The sequence below is a fragment of the Cupressus sempervirens genome, chromosome 7, assembly GCF_028749045.1.
Source record: "Cupressus sempervirens isolate cs-2001-9-10 chromosome 7, ASM2874904v1, whole genome shotgun sequence".
NCBI lineage: Eukaryota > Viridiplantae > Streptophyta > Pinopsida > Cupressales > Cupressaceae > Cupressus > Cupressus sempervirens.
In genome coordinates, this window is record NC_143124.1 from 248,841,428 (window position 1) to 248,868,421 (window position 26,994).

Here is a 26,994-nt window from a genome sequence, read left to right on the forward strand (position 1 = left end):
ACTCCCTTCCTTAACCACATCAAACACACCATACAAAAGAAAAAACACAAAGAAAACACGCACACCTTACACATGCAAGTATGGGGTAAGTATCCATAAGAAAACACATATGATAATAAATCATCTTAATAATCATCATTACTAACTGCAAACACTAAAAATAATCATCATACATACATGAAATGTAGAGTCTAAGTAATCTCATCACATATCAATTAAATCCATAGCACAATATCTGATAATCTCATAATAATGTTACTAACCATCAACATGAAACTAGCTCTAAAAGAGTTCAGCAATGATAACAAAATGCAAACCAAGGGCAAGCACTACACAATTCCAATTGAAAGGTAACAAAGATCCAAGTTTGCATGCAAGATACAAAGGGATCACTAAGAAAGATCAAAATTAGTTATTATCGAGTTACCTTCTTTACTGAGTAAGGTCGGGTCATAGACTCTACCTAGCAAGGTCGAGAGTAACAAACACACTTATGGTTACTGATTCGTAAAGATATTGTCAAGTAATCAATGCCATGTAGTGAATGAGAGTTTGTCAACTTATCTACTTCTATACTGAGCATTAATCATAAAATTTTATCAAAATTCATGGAATCAAATTCATTTCTTATCATGAATTTTAAAGTGGTATTGCAAAGAGTGATTTTTCAGTGTGATCAAAGTGACTTAAGAAAATTTCCTACAAAAGTTTTTTGAAGTTCTCTCAATGTACCAAGTGAAAATGGCATCCAACAATAGGAAGGTCAAGAAAGGATTTGACATGTTGGTCTAAGGAGTTGAATAGAAAGTGTTGGATTTCAAAATCACTCTCATGGTTGCTAGAACTCTAGACCCAAGTAGAGCTCAATCCCAAATCCCTCCCAAGGTACTTTTTGTTAATGAGATTCATACTCATTTCAAATGTGCTATTCAATAAATTGGTTCTTTGGAAATGGATGATGCCCTAGGTTAGTTATGTGTTTATGGAACCCTAAAACTTGAGCATCAACATCTAGAAGCCAAAGGGTTGACACATATCCCTCATATACCCCCAAGAATTTCAAATTAAATTGATTAGGTTATCCTTGGCTGGGTGCATAACTGACAATTGTGGTTAGAACAACCAATTCTGATAACAAAGAAGATGATTGATCAAATCACTTGCCTCCCCATGCTAGCCAAAGAAAAAATGATGAAAACCCTAGGTTAGGTAGAGTTGGAGAAGAAAACCCTAGCTGAATAGGATGATAGAGTTATGAAAATCAGTAGTGTCATAGATGCAAAATTTAAATTTTGAATTCATGTTATTGCACATAAGATATATAGTTCAAGCCTACTTAACAGTGTGTCATGTGAAACCATGGATTTGGCATCTAAATTGGTTAAGAATAACTTATCATATGACCTTGCTGACCTATTACTAAGAAAGTTCAAAAAAACATAGAAACTAGTAGAACATCAAAGAACAACCTCTGCAAATTTGGTTCATTGTTAACCTACCTATTATTTTATGTATAGAAGTTTTTCCCTTTTAAAGGCACTATAGTTTGGCAAAAAGATGTGCCTATGGTTTACCAAATAAATGAATATAGAAATGGGTCAAAACTACACTAGCATCATGGAAAACTATTTCCATGTATTCAAGGAGAAAATGAACAATAGGTTCAAGATTTTGAAGAAGTTAATTGAAGACTATAAGGGTGATGTACGCTTCATGGCATATAGTGACAAAGTATATATCCAAGTAGTTAAACCTAGAATTAAATGGGTGAAACCTCTTTACTATGAGATGAACATTGATGAGACAAAGGATATCATTGAATCCCTTATCAATGAAACTTTTGATCCCAAGGCCCCTTATTTAGGAACTTATGATGAAGCCAAGGCCATAATTGAGCTAGAAATAATTGAGCTAGAAATAAAGCTAAGGAAAGAGAAGGCTAACAAACCTAATATCAAGTGCACCTCTCTTGTTAACTGAGAACAAAGGTGAGGATGTGGAAGAAGTAGAGGATAAGGAAGAATCTAAGAAAGAAGAAGAATCTTTGAAGAAAAAGGGCAAGGTGATCATCACCAAGCCTACAAAGTTATCCACTGCAATATTCACAAGGAGGTCACGAAAGAAAGGAGGTGACATTGTATTCAGTAGACCTCCACCCACCTTCTAGTACAAGCTAAAGCAATTGGAAGAAGGAGCAAGAATAACAAACTTCAAATCATTGAAATATGAGATTAGGATTGAGGTTGGTAATAAGAGAGTTGAAGACCTAGTGCTAAATAAAATGAGTAAGTGGAAGTACTTACCAGACCAGATTGCTTCTCAAGTCCCCAGTGAATTACTAGAGAAGATAAAGCTAAGATGGGATTTTACTATGCAAATAGTCAAAGACATATATGCACAAACCTAAGGAAGTTATTACTAAGCATATTAAATGCTGAGGTGAAAGAGTCATTAAAGAAAAATGAAGAAAAACTAACTGTAAAGTTTAATACATATTTTCTTTTGATTAAGGACATAGAGCATGTTGTTAGGATTGCTAAAAACACTTGGAAAAATATCTATCATCTCCATTAACCAAGTGAAATTCTATTTGAAGTAAAGCATGATGATGAAGAAGAAGATAAGGAGAAAGATGAGGAAGAAAACATTGAAGAAAGATCAGGAGACTATCCCAGTCAAGATAGATGCAATAGTCATTACCTCACTTCCTCACTCCTCGAGAAAACAATTGACTACATCAAGTATGGAGATAGCTTCAACATGTTTGGTTGTGACTACTAGTGATACATCAAATGTCCAATCACTCTTTTCCCCAAATCAACTCACCATATCACTGAAATAAGCAACTTCCACTTCATCCATCGAGCTGCAAACTCCTTCTTTATCTACTAAGTTGAGTTCTTAAGTTTTCACTTCCCCAATTTTGAATTCTTCAATTTTGAGTACATCAGTGGTATGCTCTACAACTTTGAATAATTCAATTTTGGATTCTTTAGTTTTGACTTCATCAATTTTAAAATCTTCAAGTATTTCTTTAAGAATTCCATTAGTTAGTATAGTATCAATTTTTACTGCATGTCCAAGTATGTCTACTATATTTTCCATTCTAGATATAGAAGCAATAAGTGCAAGGATAGTTGAGCCTAAGGTTCAACCAACCACAAATTTTTTGGGGAAAGGAAAGGAGATAAAGGAAGACATAGATTTAGATAAGGAAATAGTAATCCCCAAATGGGATATCTTCAAGCTTACTTAAGACCAAATGCACACATTTGGTGAACTCCTACAGAAAAAGACTAAACAAAAAAGACTAAGCGAGGATAGAGATAAACAATTTAAAATAATTAGAGATGCCAAGAACATTTTAACTGAAGCAATAGGAATTGAGATTAACTCTTCTCAACCCATTATGTATTAGCTAGTAGAAGTAGTCCAAAAATTCAATGAGGACAATGATGATCAAGATAAGCTAGTTGAAAAGGTTGAAAATAAATTTGATAATAAAGTGTTGGATCACATTGCACAAAAAATAGCCATATATAAAGTTGATCTTTGTACAATTTTGGTCAATCTTGAGGCATCCTGTTCAAATGTGTCATCACCTTTTGGGAAACTATGTGATTTCACTAAGTATACAAAGAAAATAAAGGAAAAATTGTCTAAAATTGATATAGATCTAAAGGCAAGTGCTCAACAGCTACAACTTGAACCTAGTTAAAGCTCTACACATTTTAAGAAAATCCTATTTTTATCAGACATGCAAGCTGAATTGCTAAGAGAAGAAGAAAGGATCTGATCAATATTGATTGACATACAAAATATGATCCTTCTAATCATGGATACTATGCATAAACATATTGTATATTCAAAGACTTTGATCCATGATAATAACTTCTCTATTGCAGACCATATGATTGAACTATTAGTAGTAGTACAAATTACACTTCATACATCTAAGGTCCTATAGGAAAATTGGGATAACACCTTGGCAATCACTCTCAAGGTACATTTTGAATTCTTATCCTGTTTTGGTGTTTCTATGTAAATAAGTTAGAATAAATCTTTGGCATTAATTTCAAAAAGGGGGAGAAAAGTTATATTGGAGAAAGCCACATAGTATGGGGGAGAAATATGCTATGGTGGAGAACATGTATCAGTAAGACATGATGTATATAGAAAAAGATGTATAGTATACTATATATATACTTAAAAAGATCAATTTTAAAAAATATCAAAATAAATATAGTGTATGCTACCGAGCCAATATCACGTGGTGATGAATATAAGGTATTTGGTTTTGGCTAATAAGTGTTTTTTTCACTAATACCAAAGGGGGATATAGTTGACATATTATTCAATTTTCTTATTAGTGACACAATTATTCAAATTTTGTATAGCTACCAAGCTTGTTGAACAATTTACAATGTTTTCCATGTAACTCAGTAGCCATCAAGTTCTATAATTTCTATTGAGTTGTTTGGACTAATTCTAGTGGTTATCGAGTAGACTCAGTAAGTGTGAAGTCCAAAAATTGAAATCATGCATTTCAATATATGCTGAGTTTATCAGTGGTTATTGAACACTTTAGTGTCTACTAAGTTTTTAGTTCATGAGATGTGAAGCCAGTGTTAACTGAGCTACTTTATGCTAACCAAGTGATTCAGTGTTTTTCAAGTTGCACAATATCTAATGAGTCACCAATGAAAATTGAGTCAAGACTACTTGAAAGTGATTAGTATGGATTAAGCTTCTACATCCATCGATTGCATGATGATGCCAAGCATTGATAGTGGATGCAAAAGTATCATAAGCTTATCGAGTTAGTCTTCAGAACCTAAGTATCTTCATGTGGGCCAACTTTGTAATATTTGTGTTAACTTGTATCATGGAAAATTTTGTAATTTGAATATTTGGATTGGTATATATATGTAATTTATTGTACCATATCATTGAGATTGTGACCATGCATCAATATAAGGTGAATATGGATGTGAAAAGTTCAAGTTATGAATGCAGTAGATAATGAGTGCATTGTAAATGCCATAACAGTATAAGGATCAATAGAGACATATCTATCATAGAAAGGTGATCAATACACTAAGGAATCTCTATCAACAAACTCAGCTACAAATTAGAGATGTATTGCTTCATTCAAACAAGTTAACTAGTCAAAATTATTTAACAAGGTATACTTAATAGTCTTTCATAAATCTCTTTACCAAGGGCATACTTTATTCTATGTTTGTAAATCCTCGTACAAGGTGGAACTATTAGTCCTAATTTCTCCTAATAGGGTAGATCATTAGAAGTGATCACTATAAGCCTTAACAGGCCAACTTTATGGTGTAGTACTAAAGTTTGTGGGTATCATCCCCATCCTAGAATTACTTTCCTTTTGGAAGGTTTCTAGGTCACCAAATATTTTTTTTCAAGTGTTATGGATGCTTTAATATTTTTAGTTTCTCATGCTTGCAATTAGATTAGATGTGATGAATCAAGTGCTAATTGGATTATTTGATTAAAATTATTAAAGTTTTAGAAGTTACTGATTCACCCCTCCCCTCTTAGTAACTTAGAATAGTCTTGAATATTTCCAACACCCATAACTTCAAAGTCTTCAAAAACTACTTCATAGATACCTTTAGTACCCACATGCATAGATACACCACTTAAAGCACTTACAATTTTAGCAATCATGTTGCTCTTCATCAGTGCAATCTGAAATCTGAATTCTACTCTCATCTTCTCTAAGATATGTTCTTCCATAGCATAACTAAGATCATTAATTGCCCTAGGGTCCAATCTTCTTGGAGGAATCTTCAAAAGTTTTAGGAAACCCTAGAAGAAACAAATACAACAATCCAGAACATCAATCAGCCATAAGATCAACCTTCTTTGTAAATCCTGGTGTAAACTGTGTTAGCTTTGGCGATCTATTAACACACTCAGGAAAAACCTTTACTCTGATAGCATCTGACATAGTGCAAGGTAGGAGAATCCCAAAAGGAGATGTCCTAGTCCCCAAAAATATGACAACATAGTGGAAGCACAATAACAAGAAGAATAAAAGCAAAATTTGATAACAAATCACAATAATTGTTCATAAAGTATAATTGATTACATGCAATATGACTGGTCATAAGGCCGTTCGAGTTAGGGCCAAATTAAAAAAAAAATTACAAAAAATTTTCTACAAGATCCAACAACATCCAACTTACAAAAAAAATCTCAACTAGTCTAGATACACAACTGGATAAGAACACCAACTAGAATCCAAACTTGTACCCTTAGGTCCACCAAGAGATCCTCTAGTTCCTAAACTGTAGCTCTAGCTCTTTAGATTTGCATCTATTCTTCATTCCATCCCACCTTAATGACTAAAAGACTCCACAAGATTGCTACTTATACCTATATGATCCACAAGTCAGCCTAGAAATTACAAATTAAATGAAACTTAAGATTAAATAGTTGAAGAGCCACAAGTCAGCCTACAACAACAATTAAATGTCTAGAAATTGATATCTGAGAAAAATAATGATATCTCATAGCTCCAATTGAATTGGAAATAATACTTTGAGAAAAATTGTAAAAATTTTGGTCCTATAAAACCCCTTAAATTAATAAATTTTGATTCACCAAGGATAAGTGCACATCCATCTTGAAAGTTAAGCACAAAAAATTGACGTGCAAAACTGCCAAAAATTGAAACTTTGAAAGAATTGCCATATATCCCAACTTATAAAGAATTAGAAATTGTGCATTTAACTAGAGATATTAAATTAGGCCATATTTAGTCATTGAAGCATGAAGCCTCTCATTCATTGTCAAATATTAATTACCTAGTCTGCAACAGACATCCAAGAACCAAAAAAATGGAGTTCCAGCAGCAAGGTAAAAATATTTCAAACTTCAACTCAATCCATCCAATCTCTATGCAATCATTAGGAAAGGTTCTTCTATGTGTCTCCAATGCATAAATAACCATGAAAACATAAATTCACTAGAATCTAAGCTTAAATCTCCTCAAAACTTAACCAAAATCCCTCCAAATATATAAGATTACAAGCAAGCCTAGATGCTCCTGCATCACTATTAAATGATTTGCAACAACCTGTTAGGACTACTATGCTAAGAGGTTTAACTAATTCACCTATTAGAATTTCTCAAAAATGATCAATTATTTAGCACTCTACTACTAGATAACATATCACCTCTTTCTTGATGTTTACTTGATCCCCTCTAATCAGATTTATCACTTCTATCCTCTAACTCCTTTCCTCTATGCTTCTTTAACTAATTCTACAATGTATCTCAATTCACAAGTCCTTAGCCATTGTAAATTCTTATTTTGTGCATGAAAACTTCTCTCTTCCATACATATAATTTTTAGAGTTTTTATTCTTTAAGAAGATCTAGGTGACTTAGGGTTAGGTATGAATCAATGATTGTGATTCACCTATTTTTCCACTTAAAACATCCCTTCAACTGATTGGTTGCATGTACTACATAGGGATCCTAAATATAGATTCATCCTTGTCATCTACAATCACAATTTTTTTTTTTAAGTCAACTCAAAAATGGTTTGCATAAGAGTTTTTTCCATTACAAACAACTATGTCCAAAAATATTTACTCAACACTTGAAGTGTATGATGCTTGAGATCTATTGTCTCTTCAATATTTTAACTCAGCCTTTGAATAACTTTACATCCATTGATCACTTGGTATTTAAATGAATCGACACTTATTATCTACTCAAAACTTGAGTGAGTCAGCATTTACTAGTTCCTTTACATATACTAAATATATCTCACTTGAGATACATTACTTGTTCGACACAAACTAAGCAAATGACTTAAGTGTATTGTCACTCATATGTCAAAACCAATCTAAGATTAACAATGTGACTTCCTTGGCTAATTATATTCAGTAATCACAAAAAAATTCTTTCTTGTAATGTCATTCCACTTTCAAATAATATAATACCTTATTATCTCACAATTAAGATTTTTCCATGCAGAGAAGATCACTATTGCGACTATCATAGGAACAAAAGTCATAATGAAAATGCCTATCTCAAGCCTAAAGATATTGTACAAGATCTTATCAAGGAAAAATAGGTTTGTGTGGATGAGATAGTTAAAAATTATGATCATAATCCTTTCAAGGAACCTCTCCCTAAGTATAAACAAGAGGAGGCATCAAATTCAAATAAGAATAATAATGATGATAAGATCAACTATACCTACTCAAGCACTAACAATATTTTTCAAATTCTTGAAACCATTGATTAGAAAATTTATATGGTGACACCTAGGTTTTATGAGAAATCTAATTATGACTTAGTTGATGAAAGGCCTATGGTAATCTTAAGAGTCAATACTATGAGTCAACCTATGTTTGTTCTTAAAGTTTCATGTAGTTCAAAAGATTAAAAACCTAAACAAGTGGGGCCTTCCTCTTCCAATAAAACATCTACTACTTCTAATTCCACCTACTATCTTATACATCAACTATAAAATACCACAATTCTTATTTCCATCTTTGAGCTACTAGAGTTATGCACTATTCATAACGAGATCCTAGAGAATGTACTATGTATAGTTAGTGTCTATATTGATATTGATTTAGATGGGCTCAAAGGTATGGTCAACCATATATCTACTCCACATTTCCTAAAATTTTATTAAGAAGATTACAAAGCATTTATCCATCCACATTACATTGCACTTCGTATTGAGGTTAATGCTCCAAGTAATCCTTGGTTTCAAAGAATATGATCCTAGTGGCACTAGAAATATACTTGTTGATTGGAAGAAGAAGCTTAAGATGATGAAAATTTGTATGGGGGAATATACTTTTGAATCCATTTTTATGCTTATAGTTTCAACTCATTCCTTTGGTAAATTTTTTGAAAATAGGAAACCTTGATCTTTGGCTATGACTATCTATGGTACTTTTATATAGTCCTAAGTTCTACTAGAAGATCAATTGGAAGATCAAGATATTTGGGATTGGGTTTATAGGGAAGATGGGACATCTAGTGAGGTCACCCTTATGACTCAATTTGGTCTTAAGATTTATGCAAATGACTATGAATTCCTTAGAAATATGGGTTATTAAGGTTACATGGACATTTGACTAATAGTAAATATGATTTTATTAAACCCACAAATGACACAAATAGATAGAAAAGAAAGGACACAATTGGCTTGGGTTATGTTGTTGATGATACTCCACCTATCTATGATCAAGAACCATCCACTACTAGTCACTTAGAATTAGAAATGTAACATATTTCTACCACTACTATTGAATATGATAATTTTGTGCTTTCTACCACCATTCCTTGGGTCAAAGATGAACTAAATAATGATCACAGTGTTGAGGCTTTTCTAGATAACTAGAGTTTGATGTGTAAGATCTAGTAAAGAAAAAATTAGAAGGAACATTTCATACCTTATAACACATGATCAAAGCATTGACTCTAATAAATATGAATGGAATTATCTTTTAGTTGCATCCCATGAGTTGGGGGTAGATTTTATACATGCCTATGTAGTGCCTCTTCCATTGGATTTCTATAAGTCATCATAACGGATGCAACCTTGATGATCATTCTTGGTGATGTGATTGTGCTAAGAATATTTATGTTGTTGTTGTAGTAATAATTTACTATTGTGCAAATGAATGATTCAAATAGATTATTTTAATTGTATTAAATGAGTGGTTATTTATGTAATTTAATGCATTTACTACTTCTACTATATTATTATATGCAATTGCACTTGATCATGTTGTATACTATGTAGGATTTATATCCCCAACCATGCCGCATGGAATTAGTGATTTAGGTGTTCTTGCCTAGCCAATGTCATTCTATATGGTTGACATATCCTATTTAATTGATTAATTAAACCGTCTGGTGGTTTAATAGATCTAAACTCATTTTCATTATGTGATTAGAGCCATCAGTGTGTTGGTGCATTTAGAGGTTCGTAATTCTCATGAAAGTTATTAAGAAATATTGTTACTTTATAGTTTATGGGAATTTAATGTATTACTTAGTTATTTTATTTCATGGTAGCTTTGTCATAGACAAATTCCATTGAATTGGTATTGTTCAATTTCTCTTGCTTGAGAAAGGGTTATTATAGGCTACCGAAGCTTGTTAATACTTTACCTATAGCTCTTATAAAAAATTTATTTTCCTTCCTTGTAGTAGCCTATACAAGGTTTGTTGATCCAACATTTGATTCTCTAGCCTCCTCATTCAGAGTGTCTTCCATCTTTTTTTACAATCAAGTTGCCTGTTATATCTGAGTCATTAGGCTTAGAGGAGTGAGCCCTTGTTCCTCATTTTAAAGACAAAATGAGAAAAGAAACATGATTTTAACTATATTTTATGCCACCTAATGCATTTTTTTTCCTCAGTATTCATTAATTTTCTCATTACATCAAAAACCATAGTATATGTAGTGTCCCATTTAGGGAGAAGTGGCACTCCAACTCCTTTGATCATTCTTCTTCATTCCTAAGGATTTATCTTGTTAAATTCATGCATCATTTCATCCTTGATATCATTATGAATAATAGAGTATTCTTTGTTAGGCTACTATATTTTCCTTTTGTGACACCTTTCTTCAAAATTTGCAATATTCACTCTCCATGTAAATTGATAAAAAGCTCTTGAGTTAATGGAGCTACCATTTGATAAAAAAATATAGCTAGCCTATTCAATCACGGATTCTAGCTCTTTACCCTTGAAATGAGCTCTGATTCATTCCTAACTGGGTATAGGTGGTTCTTTCAAAGTTTTTTCTTCTAGTTCTACTGTGGTAATAAAAACTCCACCCTAGCTTCAAAGCTACTCCATTTTATCAATTGTAAGCTATTATTTGTCCACAAAAAGGGGTAAGTGAGATGGTCTATAAATTTTTCCTTGAATGATAAATTATTCTCCAATTCTTCTTCTCTTATGAGCTAGCTCCAATGGTCTTTCCACAATCTGGGATCTCTTAGGAGATGGGGAAATAGAAGTATCTACTTCTATTTTTTCCTTCCATTTGTTGTAACCTTTTTCTCCCACCTTGACTATACTATAGCCAGTAATTTTCTAAACAACTAACTGTCATAAGCCCATAATAGGGGTGAAAGATAACTACTTTATAACTCTTTTTTCTTTGTTAGGGTAGATGCTATTGAGGATCAATTCCTTTTCATTGAGGATATCCTTTATCCTTGTAAAAAATGTCATCAACTTGTTTATTTTGTCTGCCATTGTTTTAGCATCAAATAAAGCGTTGTAATCCTTCTCAAAACAATTTGGAAACTTTAAACTTTGAGAATACACTCTCCACTTATCCTTTTACACCTCTTTCTCTTGCAAATAAAACTCATTTCTTATGATATCCTTAGGGTAATAAAAATCATGCTGATAAGGGTAAATATTACATGGGAGGTAGCCATCTTGTAAGGGTTCAAAATTTTATATAAGAAAACCCAACCCCCTTTAGTAATCAAAAAAATATGTGCAATAATGTATGTTAGAAAAATGAAACTTCTTGATCTACTTGTTAGTTCTAGTTCTTCTAATCTACCAATTTGTCATATTATCTTTGTCAAACTAACCTTAAGAGGCATATTTTATGGTAGAACATGTGGAGTCCCTTGAGATCCATATACTTTGAACACATTAGAAAATTGATATGGGACAATATCTACCCAATTATGGCATACTTTCAAATTACTTTTGGGAATCTATAGGTAAAATGAAATCCAAAAGAAATTTAGGAATCCTCGGGTTATCATTTGACAACAGCATCCTCAACTTTGATGTAAAGTACTTGTCAAAACTAACAATGTTGACGTCAGTTCCTTTCCATGACATGTTTGTACTCCATATCTGAACAGGAAATGTCTCTCTCTCATACTCTTTTGTCAATTTTAACTCTTTCTTAGAATAAGTGACCCCTTTGAAAAAGAACATATGAATCAACATTGAATACCACCCAAATGTTTTCTTTATCTTCCCTTTTGCAATCCCACATGGGTTTTTGTAGCTAGAAAATAGATAAAGTTAAAAAATAACATTAACCCCAAAGAATTAATCTATTCCATCATATACATGAATTTGATTGGCATAAAGTCCTATTCGTCCTCACCAAAAACCCCACATAAGGACACACACACACACACACACACACACACACACACACACACACACACACACACACACACACACCCTTAATACTCCTTGCCTAATTTATTCTTTCTAAGATTGGTATTCCTTTTCTCATTTTTGAAAGTCAATAGCCTCATGATAATATGAAGTAGGGTCCATCCTAGACACTCCTTGAATCTCTTTCGGTGTTATATTCACTAAACATTCCCCATTTATCCACATTAGAGACCTAGTTATTGCATCATGCATTCTGGCTATTGAAGTGAGAAGGGTTGAATCCATTAACACTAATGGAACAACTAATTTTCCAAGGTCAAAGTTCCAAATGTTACCATATGGGGTGAATAATTAATCTTTTCTAGAAATGTTACAACCCAGTTTTAGATGTTATTGGATTTCTAGTCTAATTTCCTCTAACATAATAACCCTCAGCCACATTAAACCATGTAGTGATAGGGACCATTTTCTTCATATGTATTGCATCATTAGTGGATTCATTCAGTTTTTCTAAAAATTATCATGCATATTTCTATGGTGGTAATCACTTTTCCTAGAGAAACCCTTCTTTGGAGGCATTGTGGAAAACATATACAACTATCAAAATTCTTCCAAGAGAGAGTAGCTCATTTAGTAGGATCAAATTTTTTTTCCTTGTCATAGTAGCTCATTTTTATGGAACTTATTATTTAGCTTTACAAAAAGATTAGTTTCATCCAACATTGTACAATGATTCTTCAATGATCTCTTTTTAGAATGAACTATAAAATTTTCATAAATGTTTACAATGAGCTAGGATGTATAATTCACTTGGAAATTTGAAAAGCTTGCATTGATTTGTTAAAATCTAACAAACATGACATATCTTAGTTACTAATTCATTTTTCATCTCATGACCAAGCATTCAAACCAATCGTGTCACTACATGTGAAAACCTCTTGTCTTATCATCATCCCTTGGGTAATGGTTACAATGCATGGGGCATATGTCATCATTTCATTATGTCACCAAGTTAAAAAATCTTATACCATTTCATAGCGACATAAAAAAACCTTGGATTGATCCTTGATCTGATGATTGAGAAGAAATAAACTTAATCTATCCCGAGTGAGCCACATACTCCACGTGTCACATAATCATTATGTCACTTTTTTTAAGAAACTCTACATATTTTTATTGAAACATAATGAGAACCCTCAGATCTTCAACCAAATCAATAATTGGCAGTTGCTTCTCGTTATCAATCCATTTGGTTAACTCAACCTAGTCCCACCTTTGACACACATCGTGTTGTCATTATGTTACCAATATTAAAAATCTTGCAACTCTCCATAGAGACATAAAAACAAGCACTAATCTTGAGGAGATCTATGGTTGGTCCCTACTAACACATGTCATGCCATCATTATGTCACCAAGATTAAAAACTTTGTAACTCTCCATATCAACAAAGCAATGACCTTAGATCTTGAAGAGATCTTATAGGTGAGAAGATGAGCCTTGTATGGTCCCAAATGATAGATGTCAACTTGTCATTATGTTCCCAAGGTTAAAACCACTTCATCTTCTTATAATGACACAATGACATCCCCTGATCTTAAGTAAGATTGAGGTTCCTCACAACAACTCAAAGTTTGGGTTAAGAAAGTAATTTATGTTGTACATGGGGTAACCGCTATAAAACCATAGGTTGAAGTAGAGTAATGAGTTAGGAAATAACCCAATTTTGTGAAAGATTTAAAAAATAACAAAGAAAAATCTTACAGAATTAAAAAAATAAGAAAGTTACTAGATTTTTTCAAAGTATTTTAAATTAAATTTTATGGTTCAACTCAAATTTCTTACCCTGGGAAAGGATACGCCTACTATATTTTTCAAAAAAATTTAAAGAAATTTGTGAGGTAATAGGGAACAAAAATTAGGGTTTTTCTAGGGAAAAAATCCACATGAAAATCACAAACCATAAATTCTTACATAGAAAAAACTTGATTTTCACAACAAATATTTAGGGCTTTAACAAGGTGCAAAACTAGGCCAACAGTGGTTCTATCTAGAAATGATGAATAATCCCTATTCATATGAGTGCTTAGAAACTCTAGTAGAAGTAGACCACATACTTGGCAAGAATGACAACTTTTTTAGAGAGCAATGAACACTCAAGAAAATATAAAAAATATAGATAAAAACCCACATATATCCGGGATTTACAAATTGTACATAGACCTAAACTATTTTTCATGAAAAGAAAAGTATCATCTATAGAAGTACTTCTTCAAGAATTGTCCATGAATTGGAAATTCAAGAATTTTTCTTGATAATTCCTTCAAGATTTATGAATCTTCATCCCATGTGGGATTCTATCAAGTATAGGCCAAGCCAAATTGGATCAAACTTTCCATGCTTTCCTTTTCCTTCAATCCTTGCATTCCACATCAAGATTAGATCTTCAAGCTCAAATTTTCTAGCCATTACCATTTTATCAGATAGGTTTTTTTCTTGCAACTGCAACTTTGCATTTCTTGTAGAGGCCTCCTTCCTGATTTTAGTTAGTCCTACCAATTCATCCATTTTTTGTTCCATGTCATCTATGATATAATCATCATACTTGTGGATATAATTCTATAGACCTATCAACTTATTTTAGGGCATTCTTGCTTGGATTCCATATACTAAGTCAAAAGGTGAAAGACTTATTAGTTTCTTAGCTATCACTCTATCATACCAAACTATTAGAGAAAAAAAGGTTAATTTAGTTTCATTTATTAAATTACCTTTTCTCCCTTCTTAAGAATTTACTTTATGCACCTTGCATTTCTATGTAATAATTAATTAATAATTATCAAATTATATTTACCTGTTAGGGTTTTGATCTCCTTCATAAGGATTGATCAGTTGTTATTTCAATTATTTTGTTTCACATAAGAATTTATTTTTTCTTGTTTGTTGAGAAAACCCTTTTCTCTCCTTGCTTTTCTTTCTTCCTTGTAACAATTTATTTGCATGCAAGATATCTAGGGTCTCAAAATTTGTTCATCATCAAATCTTACATGGTATCAGACCCTTCTTGTGGTTTCCAATTCTTTTTTGAAGTGTGGAAGGTAGATGGTCTTTTTAGATAGATCTTTTGATTTTTTGTTGTTTTCTTCGAAAATAGGTCTCTGAAATTGAGGACACTTTTAGCCCAAATGGACGTTATGACTAGATTCAAAAGACATCAAAAACCCCATTTTCATATAAGGCATCTTGCATTCTATGGAAAAAATATTTTCCCAATAGTGTTGTACTGATTATATGCATGCTTTAAAAAACTTTTAAAATGTTTTAAAAAACCTTATATAGTTGTTTTTTTAAAACAAAAACACAAAGAGCATAAAGTATGCCTACAATAACAAGTACATATGTACTAATAGACCTACATAGATGCTAATGTCAGTAGGTCTCATGTGCTGACATCATAAATTTGTGCTAAAATTTGACGATCTTCAAGTTGTCATGTGTTTGATTTATTTTTTTCTAAAAACCCATTGGTGACTTTTCCACGATATCTTGAGCATATGAGAGTCTTTTCTAATCCAAAAGAAGCATTGAAAAGATGGTTTAGAGATAGAGAAAATGATGAAGGTATTTTTTGGATTTTCTTCTATTTTGGTACTTCTTTTGTGCTTGAAGTTTGTTGATGACTTTTATCTTTCAGGGGCCAAAGTTGTTCTTTATAGCTCCATTTTTCAATCTAGAAAAAGTGCAAAAAAGCTCTTGACGAGCCCTATTTGGATTCTCTAATATTTTTTGTATATATTTCTCAATGGTACATTCTATTCTAAATTTCTTTCTTCTTGTTTATGGATTCCTTCTAGCAACTAGGGTTCACTTTTTGTATTGTGGGACTATTTTGTATTATTATACCTCCGAGTAAAAGCATAAAGCTATGTCAACCTTTCGTAAAGGAAAAGGATTAAAAAAGTATAACTATTCACTTTTAGTGATGTAAAATTGATATTATTATTTTAAAATTAAAAATGATGTAAACTTATGAAATATGTAGAAATGGATGAAGCTTAGGATTATAATTATTAATTATTATTTGGAATAAGAATTGATATTTTTCCTAATTTTTATAGATAATTTTGTAGTTGCTAAAAAATGCTAAAAATTAGGGGGCTCATTCCCACCACAAAACTATATGAAAATAACTGTATTTCCATGTGATCTCAGACTATGTTATAGCTAACATATATAGCCAGAACAATTTTTTTTTAAATGGCTTTAGACCTATATTTTCTCTTTTATAATAATTCAAATTTCAACTCACCTAAAATTGATAGTTTTCTTCTCCCACCATATTTTTCTATACAAATATACTCTACCTGGAAGAAGAATTATACATTCTAGAAGAGGAATCCCTCCTCTAGAATGCCATACAATTTATAAAAAAAAATTTATATGATTTAATATATTTTTCTTTCTCAAAATCAACATATTTTCAAGTGTTAAAGTATGTGCTTGTAGAACATTTTAATTACAATATAATATAAATAATTAAAACACTAAAAAATCTATATGAGAATATTCTTGAATTTGAGCTCTATAAAATGGTGTTCACGTATTATTTTAAAAATATGATAAAAAATTGTAAGAGTTATTGAAATGTCACTTTTCTGAATTAATTTCTTTTTTAGCAATTGTATACAAGCTAGTATAAAATATGCATTTAATAGACATTTCCAATTGGAAAAGTGTGAGACCATATATAACTTAGCTAGAATGAATTTATCCATATCATATCTTTGAAAAAAATTGATTTTTATATAGAAATACTCAAATTCAATCATTCTAATAAGTTACCCTGAAAGGTGACATAGCTTTGTACTTTTAACTATCAGTAAACTAGAAGTTTTTCTAGAAACAATGCAAGACCTCCTAAAAAAATGGCCAAGACCTCTTCTGATGTAGAACTTATAACCCCTAATAACTATCACACATCGAAGACCTTGATGATAAGGCTTCTCAGGTCAAAAGGGTTGTGGTCTTGTTTAGATGCAGTGCAACTAGTTTTATAGAGGTCTTTTAAGGTCACGAAACACATGAATAAGATGGATGAAGCAATAGGATTGATTTCTTTATATGTATCCAATAGTCTATAGTTTCATCTCTATGGGTGCAATACCACTCTATCTATGTAGAGAAAGATTCAAGTCTTGTTTGTTATAGTGAATGAGTTTAAATCAATTTAGATTAAGGTAGAGCTTACCTCTATTTTACTAGATTCTTTTCCTTCCATCAAGGACTTCTTGATGGAGGTAAATCAATAGAGATCATTATTATAGGGTTGTTGGAGGACCAAGACTAATATTGAGTGCCTTTATCTAATTTTTTCTAATCTTTATGGAAACTTTTAGATTTTTGCTTCTACCTTCTATTCCACCAAAGATGCTTTGGGTAATAGATTAACCATACCATTCTTCGAGATTTTTTTAAAATTGTTTGACTCAAGAAATCTAATTTCTCTTAGTTAGATTCTCTCACAAGCTTAGAAAATTATGCATTGGTATCTTGCCTATCTTTAGGGATGAATGAGAAGAAAAATAACTCTCATTCTATAGAATCTCAGATTGATTCTAGCACACATAGGTCATCAGAGCCACCTCCTCCTAATGGTGGTAAATCAAAGCTAGAAATACCAAGGTGTGCTTATTGTAATAGGCCTAATAATGATGAGTCATATTTCTATGACAAGGAGTTAGATGGCTATGCCAAACAGGTTTCAGATTTGACAACTCTCCTTTAGAAGAGCAACATTGATATTCCTTCTACTTATCATAGATATTCATCATCATCATCATCATCATCATTTTAGTTAGATGGTAAAGGTATAGCAAAGGTCCATGCACTATATGCAACTACTATTCCACATTCTTTTAGATGGTTATTAGATTTAGGTGCTTCACACCATATGACATCTTCTCATGATTTGTTGTCTTCTTTTGAGGCTTTGCCTACTCCACACATTTTGATGGGGAACAACACTGTTATGACTGTATGTGGGAAAGGTTCTATTGACATTGATGATGGCATATTTCATGATGTACTTTGTATTCCATCTTTTTCCTCTAACTTTCTCTCTATTTATCACACTACACACAATGGGACAAGGAAGATAGACGAGTTAGCACAAGATTCAATGCACATCAAAGATAGTGACACATGCAATATTATTGCTACAAGGATTATTGATCATGCTACCTTCCTATATTTCTTCTCACATTTTGGTCAACCATCTCCACTATCAAAGACTCACTCTCCTTTTTAACGAGATTATCCTAAGGTGAACTCAGGTTACTTGAACTTATTTGTTGTTCTTGAGACCAATATTGTGACTTCTATACCTCCATCTCCTATTTATATTTTATCTCTCACACATGAATACTCTTCAACATTTCCTACAATTCTAGCTCCATTCATTGATCCTCCTATTACATTTGTTGAGGATATATTAGAGGACATAGGTCTCCTCTTAGATGGTAGATTCAACACACCTATTATCCCACCTCCATTAGAGATTCCATTTTAAGATTCTCATGCTTTCTCCTTTTAGAATTAGCCAGGACTTCTAGCTACACCTTACATATATGTGTTTTATCCACCTTGCCCACTTCCTTTGTTTCCTTCAGATTGGATCCACATTGGTATGTTCATTAACACAATGTTCTACTCTTCTGGGATGGATGTGGTGTCTCAAGCTTCTATCACGAAGGATTTCATTGTAATTATGGTATTGAGAGATTCTCTTGAGATGTCTCATTTGTGCATCCATTTCTATCTCTTTTTAGAGTAGGGTTTTTCCCATTAAATTTTCTATATTTCTTTATTTCATAGACATTTCATCGTGATTGGGTACCTCAAGCCTTGTTTTCAAGACACAAGTTTTCTTCTAGCATTGTAGTTTCCTTACATTGTTTGTAGTTTCATTGTTGCTAATTTTAAGGAATGTTGTTAGAGAAAAAGCTTAATTGAATTTCATTTATTAAATTACCTTTCCTCCATGCTTAAGATTTCACTTTATGCACCTTGCATTTCCATTTAACAATTAATTAATAATTATTAAATATCATTTACCTCTTAGGGTTTCCCTTTTAGGGTTTTGATCTCCTTCATAAGGATTGATTGATTGTAATTTCAATTATTCTATTCTTTAAAAGAAAATATTTTCTTCTTATTTGTTGAGAAAACCCTCCTCTCTCTGGTTTTCTTTCTTCCTTGTAACAAGTTATTTGCATTTAGGATATCCATGGTCTGTGGATTTGGTCATCCTAAAATCTTCCAAAAACTACGAGATGAAGCCTAGAATCCCATGCCTTTTTATTATCATCCAATGTCCTCTTGATAATCTTCAACAATTTTTTGTTAGTTGATTCAACTTGCCCATTCGCTTGTGGATGATACAGAGATGATGTTGACCTATTAATGCCATACTTTTTACAAAAAAATATAAATTCTTCGGATCTAAAAACCATGGTATTATCTTTTACTATTCTTTTAGGAGACCCAAATTTGGTTATTTAATTACTCAACATGTAGTTGTTTACCACTTTGCTACTAGCTTCTCTTGTACGAATGGCCTTTACCCAATTTGTAAAATACTTATTTCCTACTAAAATCCATGAATAACCTATGCTAGACTTAGTTGATATTTCACCTATGAATTCCATTCCCCATTCCTTGAAGGGTTCTTGCACTTCTATTGACATCAAAGGAGTACTTCTAGTAAATTTTAAATTTTAACTTTCCAGCAAATCTATGGCAAGAATCATGTTTCCTAACTAGAGCATGTGCATCTTTAAATAAGCTTTGCCACAAAAATCCAACTCTCATTACCTTATAGGAAGTAGTCTTTTCCATGTAATGACCCCCACACACTCCTGAATGCGTTTAGTGAGTACCCTTTCTGACTCCATATGATCAATAGATTTCAATAGTATTCCTTCATAATTTATCCACTAGAGGCTCCCTTTGATAATAATACATCTAACTACCTACAACTTCATCAACCTTTTCTCATTGTTAGTTAATTGTGATGGGTCTTCCATATATTTGAAATATTATATAATATTTGTGTAGCACTCACAACCATCCATATCACATATGTCTTCCTTGTGGTCTTCCTCTATAATATTTGTCCGATTAGCATCCAAATTTGACTAAACAATTGATTTTATAACCACTGGTCCCTCACTAATTTTGTAATTTGAATTTCAATATTGAACTCTTGTATTTTGTTAATCCTTCCACACCTTTTGCATGAAACCTCTTGTTAACAAAATGTGTCATTAACAACTATACTAGGCACAAATGCAATAAAAACAACACCTACTAGATAACATCTAAAGGCCTTGAGAACTTTCACAAGAGCATATGCTTGTTTCTCATTAATCTCATATTTTAACTTTGTAGAATGGAGTGACATTGAAATTCTAATAGGATGTTCAAAGCCTTCTTCATTCTTTTGGAGTAGGATTACTGCAATAATATGAAATGATGCAAATGAAAAAATGTGGATAGGTTTAGCATAATATAGTGTCCTCAGAAATGGTACATTTTTTATGGCACCTTTGATTTCTTAGAAATCAATAGATGGTTCACCTTCCCAATTAATTAATGCCCCTTTATTGAGCATTTGTTTAAATAGGTCTACTAATCTCAGCAAAATTGACTTCACCAAAGAAAGACTAAATACGTTTGACATTTTTAGGTTTATGAAATTTATCTATTGCTTCCACCCTTTCTAGAACAATCTTAACTCCATCTTTAGACACTATATGGCCAAGAAATTTTTTATTTGTTACTCCAAAGGTATACTTCCTTGGATTCATTGAGACTCTATACTCCGAAGATTTTATAAAGTATCTTTCTAGAATGCTTGCAGTGGTCTTCATCCTTCTTGGAATAAGCTATTAGATCATCCTAGTAGATAATGATGAATTTATCTATTTATTCTTTGAAACAAACATCCATGGCTCTCTAGAATGTAGCTCTTGCGCTGATCAAACCAAAAGGCATTTGAACATATAGATATATTCTCCAAGGAGTGGTAAAGGTTGTCTTAAGCTGCTCCTTTTCATCAATGAGCACTTGATTAGATCTAGAAAAAGCCATCTATCATGGACATTAGTTATGAACAAGTAACTTGTTGTAGCATGGTTTCCATGTTTAGCAGGCCATAGTTATATTTAAGGAAATCAATATTCAAATTCCCAAAGTGCACACACAACGTATTTTCACCATGTTTCTTTGTGACTTGCACTAGGTTGGACACCCATGAAGAATGTCTAATGGGCTGAATAAGTTCCCCATCCCTCAGCTTCATAAGCTCTTCTTTCATCTTGGGGGCCAATGCTGGGTCAACGTTCTTTTTCCTTTGTCTAAATTGCTTGACATTCTCTTTTAAGGGTTTAAAATTTTGAAACAGGTCTTTGCTATAAGGTTTAAGGTCATCATATGACCATGAAAAGACATGTCTAAAATTTCTATATAGGTAAATGAGGGACTTTCTTATTGGAGGAGAGATAATTTTACCTATGTGTAAATTCTTGGGTGATTCAATTGTTCTAAGTCTTACTTCTTAAATCTCTTGTGGTTTCTTGTCTTTGACTTCTAAATGAACTCTATCTTGATTTTCAAAGACACTTTCTAAAACCACTAGTCCTTTGGACACTTTTTTTTTAAATTGTAAAATATCTTGTCCAAAGATGGTGTCCTTCCCATCTATATTCTTAATCAAAGTGTTGCAATCCAATTTGTGACCATGGTATTTGTCTTCATTGAGGAGAAAATTCAAATTATCTTTATCATCCTCAAATACTTGCCAATTGTCTATGTTATCTGAGATTGATAGTCTATTATGCATCTCAATCTTGGAAACATTAGAAAATGATATGTCATCAGGATTTATGGCTATATTAGCTAGCAAATTATCCATTTTGTTATTACTTCTATCCATCCAAGAGATTCCAAATGCATCAAATGCTTCAATTTGGTCTCAAATAACATTCACATACTATTTTAATTGCTTGTACTTGCAAGTATATGTCTCCTTAACTTGAAACACTACTAATTTTGAATCACTAATATCATGCAATTTATTTATACAATGTTTTGATGCCACTTTTAATCCTAGTAAAAGTGCTTCTTATTCTACCATATTGTTAGCATAAGTAAACTTTAGGGTGAATGTGTGTCTAAATGTATTCTTCTCTAGAGATATGAAAACTAATCTATCCCATGGCCCTTCTTTGGAATTATCCCCATCAAAATTTATAGTCCAAAGGTTCTAGGAATCTATGCATTTTAATGCTTCTTGTGAAATTAATGAGACTATCTTTTCAATTTATTGAATGGTGACCTCGTCTCTAATAGCATTCACTTTTGTATCTAGAAAATAAGTAGTATTTGTATCAATATTATCCTCAAGCATATGAGTAATTATTGGCTCTCTGTCAACATTAATAGATTTATCTCCTATGTGAATTATGACATAAGGCAAATCACATTGTAGGTTGCCTCACATTATAGAGCTCCATTTTCTTAAGAGCAACATTCCATGGTGTGGAGGGATATCAACTACTAATAAAAACATAGTTAGGTCAACATATGGATAGGAAACTAGTCTAAAAGGCAATATATTAATTATTCCTATGATAGGGACCTCTCTAGGATTCATACATCTCTAGCTATCCTTCTTAGTATCTACCTTTAAATCAAGGTATTCCATATTCTTAAATGACACAACAATGTTTGAGGCTTCTAAATCAATCAAGCACTTCTTCAAGGTTTTACCATTTATGATTAGGATAAGGAAGAAAGGGTCAATGTTTTTTATATATGTTTTTGACTAATTATCTAAATACATCTGCAGTATTTAAGACATGACTCCTTTCTCTTCCTCTTATTTTGCTACAAGTGGTACTTCCTACTCTATTGATGACTCCTTTTCAATAATATTAGTGTTCATAATTCCTTCTAACCAAGAAAGGTCTTTACTCTTATGTTCTTATATCCTTAAAATTTTCAATAGAGGTACTTTAACAATACTTTGTGATAACATTGAAAACATGTCAATAAGATCATATACAATGGGCTCGAATAGATTACCTTTGGCTTATTGTACTTGAAAAGTAGGCTCCTCCACTTGTTTGACAAAATCAAGATTTGATTTATTTTCATGTGTATTCATCTTGATTTCCCCTACACCTTGGAAATGCACTTTCTTTTCAAGTTCCCATTTCTCATTCTTACTATCATTGATTTTGATTATCACTAGATTATCTTCTTTCTTTACATTATTCATTTTGTGAGTTATATCCTTGATGAAGATACTAGAATCCTTTCCCATAACATTATTTACTATTCTGTTTATGAGATTATAACTATTGTGAAATTGGCCCACCAACTCAATAGTTATTCTATCAATTTATTTATTAGATGGCTTCTTCGAATTCATATGTTCAAAATTTGATTTCATATTGCACATCCTATCATCATTTTGATCCTTATCATCTAAAAATACTTTCTAGTGATGTAACTAATATGCATTTATGTTATTATTAATATCAATCTTAGAATCTTTTAGATCATATTCTTCACAATTGTCACATAAATTAATCATGTTACATGTCCCATCTTCATGGATTTTTTCCTCCTCACCTTCTTCAAGATGTGTTTGTTGATTTACATTAAATGATTGGGCAATAGCACAATAGTTAGGAGAATGAGGAGATTGGTGGATAATAAACCAAGGCATGTCCTCAATCATATTTATAGATTTTTTTATAGTGATTCTGGTGTAAATTTATCCTTTGCACCTTGGGTAAAGTTAGGAATTAGCTTGCCATCCTATGACCATGTGTTATAGGGATAATTTTATGATCTTATTTTCCTATTGTAATTGTTATTATACTAAGGATTTTCACTAGAATTAGGCTTATTTTCATGGTTCACTAGTTGGTTCAAATTCTTAACTAGATTCAAAACTTGGTCCATCTCATCATCCTAAGGCTCTTAGTTAGAATAGGCTTATCACTTTCTTTCCTATTTCTCCTAGGATTTGAATAATTTTAGATTAGCTTTTCTCCAAATCTTACTAGAGTCTCTTCTATTATTCTCAATGTTGAAAACAATTTTAAAAGAATCCCTCATGTTGACATTTTAGTCATGTTTTTTATTAGTGGCACATGTATTTAGATTATGAGTTCATACCAAGCATATTATACAATTAACAATGTTAAGCATGCATTTCAATTGTTACTGAGTCCTATAGTTACTACTAGGTCCTATGGATAGATTTTAGATTGCACTGAGTAGTTAATATAGAATTGATGAACAATAGTGTAAATCGAGCACCTTAGTGTATTCTGAGTTTGCTAGTGCAAACTGAGCTATGCAACACTTACCAAGTTCACAATTGATGTGATGTAAGTCTAGTGTTAACCATGCTACTTTGTATTAACCAAGAGACTCAATTTATATTGAGCTCAAGGTGATAGTGTTGATTGAGCTATATACTAAGAATCAAGTGATTCAATTTATATGCTAAATTTCATAGTATTTTCCAAGTCACCAGTGTAGATCAAGTTCAAGACTATAAAGAAGTGATTAGTATGGATCGAGCTTCTATGTCTACTAAGTGCATTATGTTGCTGCACATTGATAGTGGATGCCAAGCATCAGAACCTCACTGAGTTAGTCTTTAGAGCCTGAGTTTCTACACTTTGGCAGACTTTGTAATATTTGTGTAAACTTGTATTGTGGCCAAATTAGTAACTATGTAATTGGATTGATATATATGTAAGGTATTATATCACATCCAACTAATTGAAGAGAAGTAATGTAATCATTAGAGAAGAGTAGAAGAGTGAATTGCAAAGGCTACAACAGTATAAGGAGAAAAAAAGATTCATTTATCATAGAAGGTGATTTGTACACTTAGAGAAATCTCATTCAATGAATCAAGTTGTAAATCAAAGATCAACTATTCTTTCATCATAATAGGTCAATCAGTCAAATATTTTAACAAGGTAGACCTAATAGTCTTATGTAAATATCATTAATGCATGCATACTTCATTGTATGTTTGTAAATTCTTTTTCAAGGTGGACCTAGCTGTTGGAATAATGATACATTTTTCATTAGTTACAACACTTATTTGATTCTGAATGCTTACCGAGTTCATCACTCAGTTTACAGTTCATACAGAGCATTCGTTGGTTACCAAGTATGTTCAGCACTATTTACCGAGTCGGGAAGGTAAACAAAGGTTTTAGTGTTTACCGAGTTAGAAAGGTAAACAAAGGTTTTAGTGTTTACTGAGTCAGAAAGGTAAATGAAGGTTTTGGTGTTTACCGAGTCAAGAAGGTAAACGAAGCTTTTAATGTTTACCGAGTTAGAAAGGTAAATGAAGGATTTAGTGTTTACCGAGTCAGGAAGGTAAACAAAGGATTTAGTATTTACCGAGTCAAGAAGGTAAATGAAGGTTTCAGTGATTACCAAGACAGAAAGGTAAAAGAAGTATTCAGTGCTTACCAAGTGAATCAAAGGAGTTAGTTTCTACTGAGTGACACAATGTTTACCAAGTCACCAGTGGTTACCAAGTTCCAAGCTACTCAGAGTGATTAGTATGGATCGAGCCCCTACCTCTATCGAGTGCATGATGATGCCGTGTAATGTAGTGGATGCCGAGTGTCAGAAGGTCACCGAGTGAGTTTGAGGAACCTGAGTTTTCTACTATCTGGCCAACTCAGTAATATTTTGTCCACTTGTGTTTGGCCAACCTTGTTGCTGTAAATATTGGAATGATATATATGTAATGTATTGTGCCATTTGTAATATAGAAATGATGAAGAGAAGTAATAGTGAAGTAAGAGCGAATTGAAAGAGAATCAGTAGCGGAGTATTCAACAAGGTTATCAAGGAGCAGCAAAGATATATCCATCACATCAAGTGATCAGTACATAAGATCTAATCAGCAAACCAGTTGCAAGCAGATCCACTACTTCATCCTAACAGGTGAATCAGTTTTGTAAATCTTTTAATAGGGTAGACTTAATAGTCTTATGTAAATCTCCTAACAGAGTGCATACTTCATTGTATGTTTGTAAATCCTCTAACAAGGTGGATCTAGCAGTCCTACTTGCTCCTAACAGGGTAGATCACCAAAAGTGATCATTGTAAGCCTTAACTGGCCAACTTTATACTGCAGTATTGAAGTTTCATGGGCATCATCCCCACCCTAGTTTTACTTTAAATTTGAAAGGTTTTTGGGTCACCAAATCAATGTGTTAATCTTTTCATGCATTCAGTAAAGTAGATGAATGAATGGTGAATTTGTTATTATGCTAAATTGGTTTAAATTTTAAAGCTTACTGATTCACCCCTCCACTCTCAGTAACATTGTTAGACCTGAATATTTCCAACAATTGGTATCAGAGCTTTGTGCTTCTTAGGACAAAGCTTGACAGCTTGAGCAAAGATCAAGGACAATGGAGATATTCAGACTTGACAAAACTATTGAGAATGAGAAGCTAGATTTAGAGATGGCCATGGTTCAACTCAAAGAAGAAAAGGAACATCTTTCTCAATCCCTAAAAAGAAGAAAGGAACTTCCAAGACAAATAAATGACCATTTTTATGTTGAAGAAAGGATTGAAGATTTGTTACCATTAAGTAATTCAGAAGAAGCTGACAAAGCAATCAAAGAACTTTTAGAAAAGAATGGATCTCTGCAAGAAGAGGTAAGAAAGCTTAAAAGAGAGCACGAAATACAGTC